Raw genomic sequence first — 7,862 nt, forward strand, 5'->3', positions numbered from 1 at the left:
TTGCCGGTCGCCGCTGTGCAGCGCTCTGTATTTTGAGCTAGGGTTATCGTATCTATCTTGCTCTAGGACACACCCCAGTGACCTCCCATCTGTGTGTGAAAAATCCCTGTCACAAGGAAGGTACCTGTGATCGGGGGTGAGGAGTAGTGGTCTATACTCGAAAGGCTTTTGTTCAACAGAGAATAAAGAAAGTACAAGAAAATCATAACCCCTTAGTTGTTGTTGTTGTTGTTGTTGTTGTTGTTGTTGTTGTTGTTGTTGTTGTTGTTGTTGTTGTTGTTGTTGTTGTTGTTGTTGTTGTTTGGTTCTTTTCTAGGCACCCGTCACTTAACCGTACTTAACGGTGATGTGTTTTAAACTTCATCAGGGAGAGAACTGAACATGTGATTCTGACATGTTGTAACTTCACTAGAACCCCGACACGCTGAGAATCCAGGCCAAATAGACATGGCAGCTTTGCCATTGCTCAAGCAATGAATTCCGATACTATACGTCAATAACTGCTTCATAGAAACGGTCTCCACTTATAATCAACGGTGTCGGAAGGTCTTACTGAAAGTCCAATGCAAAGCTCTCACTTGTATTATCTGTCTTTGTCTCGTTTGTTATCCCATGAAGCGTGCCATAAGCACACTGGGCATTCAACAATTTTGGACTTCTTTTTCCTCTTCACAACATCATTTTTTTTAAAAATTGTTTTTGTAAAGTGTTTTACGGCGCTCGCAACTGCATTAGGTCATATGAGCGCGCGGGACACACCTAATATTTTCAGTTAGTAGGAAATTTTGAATTTTGCCCAGGTGGCGGCCGAAGCCTACTCTTATCGATTTTAGACCACCAAGGGATCTTTAACGTGCGCAACTTGCACACGGGCCCTCCGAGATTTTTCGCCCTTGTCCGAGAAGACTAGGTGTAGATCTTTCCTACCAGAAGATCAGGGGTGTGGCAGAAAGACAGCAGTAAGGAGGAGCCAAGGAGTAGCAGTAGAAAGGCTGCAGAAAGAGTCAGGAGCCCAGAGGAGGGGGCAAAGGAGGTGAGGGGGTGGGGACAGAAAATGGAAATGAAAGCAGACAACAGAACATTGCTAGAGAGCAGGAAAGGAGGTGAAAGGAGACAATTTTAGAGAAGAAAATTTTTTGGTCGCTACCCGGATTCGAACCCGGGACCTTTGAATGAGAGGCCAACACCTTAACCTCTAGGCCACGAGAGCCCCCCGGGTTTGTTTGGGTTTTTTTTTTTCTTTTTGTCTGTTTCCTCAGATGCTGTGTTGATTGAAATGTTCAACTTCTCGCAGAATGCATATTATTATGTGTCACGGCGTGGGGGAATCGGGCGCTCGTCAATGTTTAGGCAAGTTGAGTTATTAGTGCCACCATATAGCTTGTTCATTCGTCTTTTTTTTTAAAATACCCTTCCATCTTCAATACAAGTCGTGATATTTGCGATTGGATGAAGTGGGGTCGTCTGGTTTCAGAGCTAAAATAAGCGAGAAAATGGCGGTCAAAGATTGACATATTCCAATGCTTGAGGGTCCGTAAAAACTGAAAACTTACCATTTTTGTGTCTTTAATCAACGTTTTTCAGTAAAATCCGCACAGAAATGTAATTTTGAAATGGACATTTTAATTGTTGAACTAAAAATAAAATTCGATAAAAATTGCCAAACGGGCAGAAATATGCTGGCATTTTCAATTTCATTATTTTGACGAGCGCCTGATTTTATCACGATGCCTCATGTATCTGTACGAGGTGACCCGAAAGAAAGACTAAATTCTGTCATGTAAGATATCCGTTTATACAGCCAGTGTTTGATCAAAAGTCTCACTGATACAGCTGGGCGAAGAATCGATTCCTGAACCGTTTCCCACGATTAATACTACCCGAAAAAAGTTCTGACTCCTTTGAACAGAAACCAATTTTTACCAGTTACTTTAATCATTAAAATCTTTTTTTAAAGAATTTATTTTTGAAAAATAACAGTTGATGCTTCGTAGTGTTCCGAAACCAAGGTTATCCTAAATCCTGAAGATGTTCGTAGCCAACTAGATAACCACCGGAAGAAATTACATCATGAGAAAATAAGTAATTGGGTTCGGAGTCGATTCCTACGATTCCTAGCTTTCAATAACAAAGAACCAAGCCGCCCAGCACTAACTGACCTATTCTGTGAAAAATACATTTTTCTTTGTTGTAGCCCCTGATTTATCTGGCATATCACCACGAAATGATATGAGAATGTTTCTTGAACGTTTTCGTGCTAAGTTACATCGCGCACGTTGAACCCGCATGAGTTGATCTTCCGTGAAGTTGATCTCTCTTTCGGGTCCCAGCACCTCTTCTTCTCTTCTTCTTTACAGGTCCCAACGGTTAACCCCCCCCCCCCTTCCCCGACGACATCAAGTCATCCGTAATCGATTGTATTCACAATCAAAAAGTGAAGTTGTCGGGATTGGGGTGGGGTGGGGGGGTTGAGGTTGTTGGGGGGGGGGGGGGGGTTTTCACCCTGTACTTGGGGTTAAATGCAATAGCGCCAGTTTTAAACAGTTGGAATCGAGAATTCAAGTCTCCCGCGACAAAAACGTCTGAACAAAAAGCAAAAAACAAAACAAAAAGAAAACCAGTGTATGTGAGGCAGCGTGGTGGAATCAGGTTCTTGTCAATTTTGGGGCATAAAGAGTTATTGGTATCATCTTAAAGCTTGTTCACTTTTGTTCACTAGTCTTTATTTGGATGAAAAAAATATCCATTTATCATGAATGCAAGTTGAGATATTTGCGAATGAAGGAGGTGGGGGTCACCTGTTTTCAGAAGGTAAAATTAGTGAGAAAATGGCCGCCAAAGATTAGTTATTTCCTTAGTTTAAGAGTCCGTGGTAACTGAAAATTTACATTTTTTGAGCCTTTAATCAACGTTTAAAAAAACACACACCCAGAAATGAGTTCTTTAATGGGCAACAAACCTGCAGAAAAATGCACGTTTCTTTACTTTGATTATTTTGACGAGAGCCTGGTTCCACCACTCTGCCTCACATACGGTACCACACAATAATATCAATACATGTATCAGTCACTTTCTCTATTGCTTGGTCCAATGGCAGTCCCTTGGCCGGGCATTAAGGGGTTGGGGGGGGGGGGCTGCAGCTGAAGGCTATCTCGCTTATTCCCGTGGTGGATCAAAAGTTACCAAATTTCATACATGTAACAAGCATAGTCTTAAAATCCGCAATCAAATTTTAATCATTTTTTTAAGTTTCGTTTCCATGGATGCGGCGGCCATATTGGATTTTGTTCACATGTCCGACATAAGTAATACCAAAGATAGTACATACCAAAAAAGTATCCGCAGGAAGTTCGCTCTTTGCTTCAGATGGCGCTGCAGTCTGTTTTGAAGCTCTCTTTCGTTTTTCCAGAAGAAGAAGGAATAGCACCTCCTTGCGTGCGCAGATCGACTGCTGTTCATCAGCTGTTCGGGTTCGTTCAGTGTGGAGTTTTAGTTTTAGTTTTTAAAAATTTTAATGACCTCTAGCCTTTCATTCTGAAGTCAAATTAAACGAAGAAAACAATCACCCTTTCCTATGGAAAAGGTTTTTTGTCAGCGTAACCATTTTAAAAAAGCGTTCTTTCGAAATTCATTCAAAAACTTGCTAGTTTCACTTTGATTTTTTTTAAACTCAAGTAGATAACTCTGTTCGCAAAAGGTGCGCTTTTGTGAAGAGGGCGCCACCGAATTTTGAGGACACTTTTTTAATTGGCTCAAAGAGAGAAGTAGCCTCTCTTGTTATGTAGACTCTTTGGCAATACCAGAGATAATACTACACTTATTTTTCAAGGAAATAAATTGAGGAGGGGAGGGGGGGGGTAGCAAGCGTCTTGGCAAACAATAGATCTGCAAGTATGTGTGATGAATTTGTGGTGTAAAAGAAGAGTTGACACCGGCCAGTCTCTACTGGTAACAATCTGACCCCGCACGGACCTGGAGAGATTCACGGGACTGGATAGACCCGTTACCATTGCCCGGTACTCACGAGTGAGTGAAAAGAGGGACCGAGTCGATCGGGGCAGACAGCAGTGGCGATTTGAGGCGGGCAGACTCGCCAGATTGCAGAAAGAAATATCATCCATCTAGAAGGGGGCCCCCTATCTTCACCTACAAAGAAACATCGAAAGAACCTGGAACACACGGTGAGCACTTATTCTACAGAATTTTTCCTAAACGTACAAGACAATTTTTAAATTATTTTTCGTCCTTAGGTGGTATTCACGTTTGCAAAAAAAATCCGTGAACATCCATACACTCCAAACGTCATTTTAAAAAATTACTCCATGTACATCAAAAGCTCATCCCACTAATTTTAAGTATTAGTTCTCTTCTTCGTTCAGTGAAAAAGTTTCATGAAGATTGAATGAAAAATGGTAGAGTTATTTTAAAAAGTAGATCTATTAGAAAAACAACGTTTCGAGAAAACGGGTGATATAAAGATAAGTAAGAGATTGACTTTATGAGGAAATAGTGGTGACAAACATGCCCGGTATGGGAAGAAATATGGCTTTAGGGGACTCTTATGCGATAAAATAGTTGTAAGAGAGGCAGAAGAAGCTAAAAATGCCTACAAATTAAAATCCATAGTTTTGAGCCGAATCGGGACTTTCGAGATGTAGCCTCCAACTACCCACACAGACAGAAACAACCGAGGGAAGGTAAAATAAAGAAGTAGGACCTACCAGTGGCGCCCTCCAACCACCCACACAGACAGAAACAGCCAAGGGAAGGTAAAGAAGTTGAACCTACAAGTGGCGCCCTCCAACCACTCACAGTAGGTAAAGAAGTAGAATCAAGGACCTTACAGCATAACCTCCTTGAGTAGAATCTACCAGTAGCCTACCAGAGGTGCCCTCCAACCACCAGCGTACTAACAGCTAGTAGCAGGGGCGAAGGCTGACTTGTTTGACAGGATAATCAAAGTGAAATGGAACCAGATAGGGCCTGGGGATATCACACTCACACAAGTCACAAGAATCTTACTGGCACTGGAGGCGGCAACTCTGAGTTATGAATGAAAACAAATCCTGAATTCATGTTGTATGCTTGTTCAACCGCTAAAATAATCGGGAAAGTATTTCATTAAATATTTATTCTAACTAACCTTAAATTTAACTTCAGATTTGAACACACGAACACCAAGGAAAGAAGCAGGGTTGTCAGCGCTACAATGGCATGGCATGTTATACCAGACAGCCGAAACACTTTGGTAGAGCATGCCAATTATTAATTTTTTATTTCACATTTGGCTGTTTTTTGTCTAGCTTTTCGCGGCCAGGAGCCGGTGTCATAATCGAGGTCACGATCTGATTATAGGACGTTAAAAAGTCAAGGAAAAAAAAACCAAGCACTAGCAGTGTAGTAGCAGGAGTCAAAGGATTATTAGGAGTTAGTTCCCCTCACATCCGTGAGGTAGACTCAACCAGTGTAATAGTTCGCTTACCTAATCAGCGCGTCTGGGTGCTTATAACTGTGGCCCGAAAGGGGGTGAACAGGGTATATGCGACAATGAAACAGTTCTGACTGCTATGCACATGTCCCCTTTAACTCTATTGGTTGACTCTTCCAGCCTCACTTTAAGCTTACTTAATCAAAGCTTGTGACTGCTTATGGAGTGGCCCGATAGGGGCGAACAGGCTATTTCTGTGGCAATGAAACGGTTTTGAAGGTTAGGCATAGTCTATTGTTCATTGGTGATTATGAACGTCTTTTTACATTTAATTTATGAGGTTTACGTCTATGGGTGAATTTGACTGCGACAATGTTTCAAAATTATCAAGGGAAGCAGTGATTATTTGATTATATAGACGCTTCGCCTCTGGCTAGCAGAATGTCTGGGTTTTATGTAAGAGATAAGACTCTACCCACTGACTCCTAGACGGTCAGAGAATGGTTAGTATAAGAATGTATAGACTAACTCTGAACTAGAGCTGGGCGCAGAATCGAGTCCGCAAACGATTCCCACGAACAATGCTACGGAAGAAAAGTTCCTTTTTTACGTAAACCAGAGATTATCAGTTACTTTTTTCATTAAAATCTTTTTTGGAAGAATTTGTTTTTGAAAAATAAAAATTGATACATCATAGTGTTCCGAAATCAAGGTTATCCTAAATCCTGAAGACGTTCGGAGCCAACCAGATAACCTCGGGAAGAAATCACATCATTAGAAAGTGAGTAATTGGGTTCGGAGTCGGTTCCTACGACTCCTAGCTTTCAAGAATCGGGAACCTCGCCGCCCAGCACTACTCTGAACTACCAGCACTGAGACTTCGGTAGCAGGGACACAATTCAATTCGCCCCTTATTACGTCACAGCCCAACGTGTGGAAAGTTTGATCCTTCACTCGCCCTCGGTTTGGAATCGAATAGTTAAAAAATGGCAGATGTAAGGTATAGAAAGAAACGGGTAAATGATCATTCACTTCTCTGAGTATTGTGTGTGTGTGTGTGTGTGTGTGTGTGTGTGTGTGTGTGTGTGTGTGTGTTCTTTTGAAGTACAATATTATGCATCTAGTTATCCTTGGTAGGAATAGGACTTCAAACAGGGCAGATCTATACAGTTATCATTTTATGTTGGATGTCAATTGAAGGCCTCAGTCAATGGAAAAACGATCATGGTCACACTTTTTCACTTTTGAGTTTACACAATTTTTCGATTTAAAACTCTATAGTAAAGTAAACATTTATATGAAATAGCTGGAATTGGTTTATTTTGGAAGCTTAAATATATATTCTGATGATAGTTTAATGAATATGATGATATTTGAATGAGACAACTGTCTAATTTAGCCATATCGATTCCAACAGGAGGCGAGTTTATGATCAGCTTTCCCAACAGGTAACTTATTACATGTAATAACTAATGACCGGGGGCGAATTCGAGATCACCCCCACCCCCCCTCCCCTGCTACAGTAGGGGTATTGGTATGGAATGTTCACCCTTTGGTGAGACAATCAAGGAGTGACAAAATCGCTACCTTAGCATTACAAACATCTTTCTGACTTGTTCGGCTGTTTAGCGTTACGAAAACCATGAGTTGAAAAACTATCAATGCTCTATCTGCTCTATCAAAACCGTAAGATTATTCGGAATCGTCATCATCAAGATATTATGCGAAGAAAATTAGATTCGAGAAAGCTTTAGTAGATCTACCTGTTGTGTGACGCTCAACATTTTTTTAATGTCAAGTTTCCTTAAACTAGGTTCTGAGTAGATCTAGTGTACTTCTTGGGTTGTGAAATGTAGTTACTAGGACTAGGACACACTTGACATACATACAGCTTTGAGTTGAGCGTCTTGGTCTCAGCTCACAGGAAATATATGTAAGTATGTATGTATGTATATATATATATTTATACACTGTATTCGTATATTTTTGTATTTATATATATTATTATATACATGTATATTTTAAAAACATTTATACATATAATTATGTATGTATACGTGGGTGTGACAAAAGAGGAAAGTATAGCCCCACAGTAGAGGAATTTATTTTTGGAAAGCCTGAACAGACTGATGATGGGGAAACACCGAGACAATACGTCATGATTTTTTTATTTTTTTTTAGAGCATCCAAGAGGAGAAATGAATGAAGAGCCAATGTTTGTTTGTTGGTTTTGTTTGTTTTTGTAAAGTGTTTTACGGCGCTCGCAACTGCATATGTCATATGAGCGCGCGGGACACGCCAATATTTTCAGTTGGTAGGAAATTTTGAATTTTGCACGGCTGGCGGCCGAAGCCTACTCTTATCGATTTTAGACCACCAAGGGATCTTTAACGTGCGCAACTTGCACACGGGCCATCCGAGATTTTTCGCCCTT

This window comes from Aplysia californica, unplaced genomic scaffold (assembly GCF_000002075.1).
Source record: "Aplysia californica isolate F4 #8 unplaced genomic scaffold, AplCal3.0 scaffold00703, whole genome shotgun sequence".
NCBI lineage: Eukaryota > Metazoa > Mollusca > Gastropoda > Aplysiida > Aplysiidae > Aplysia > Aplysia californica.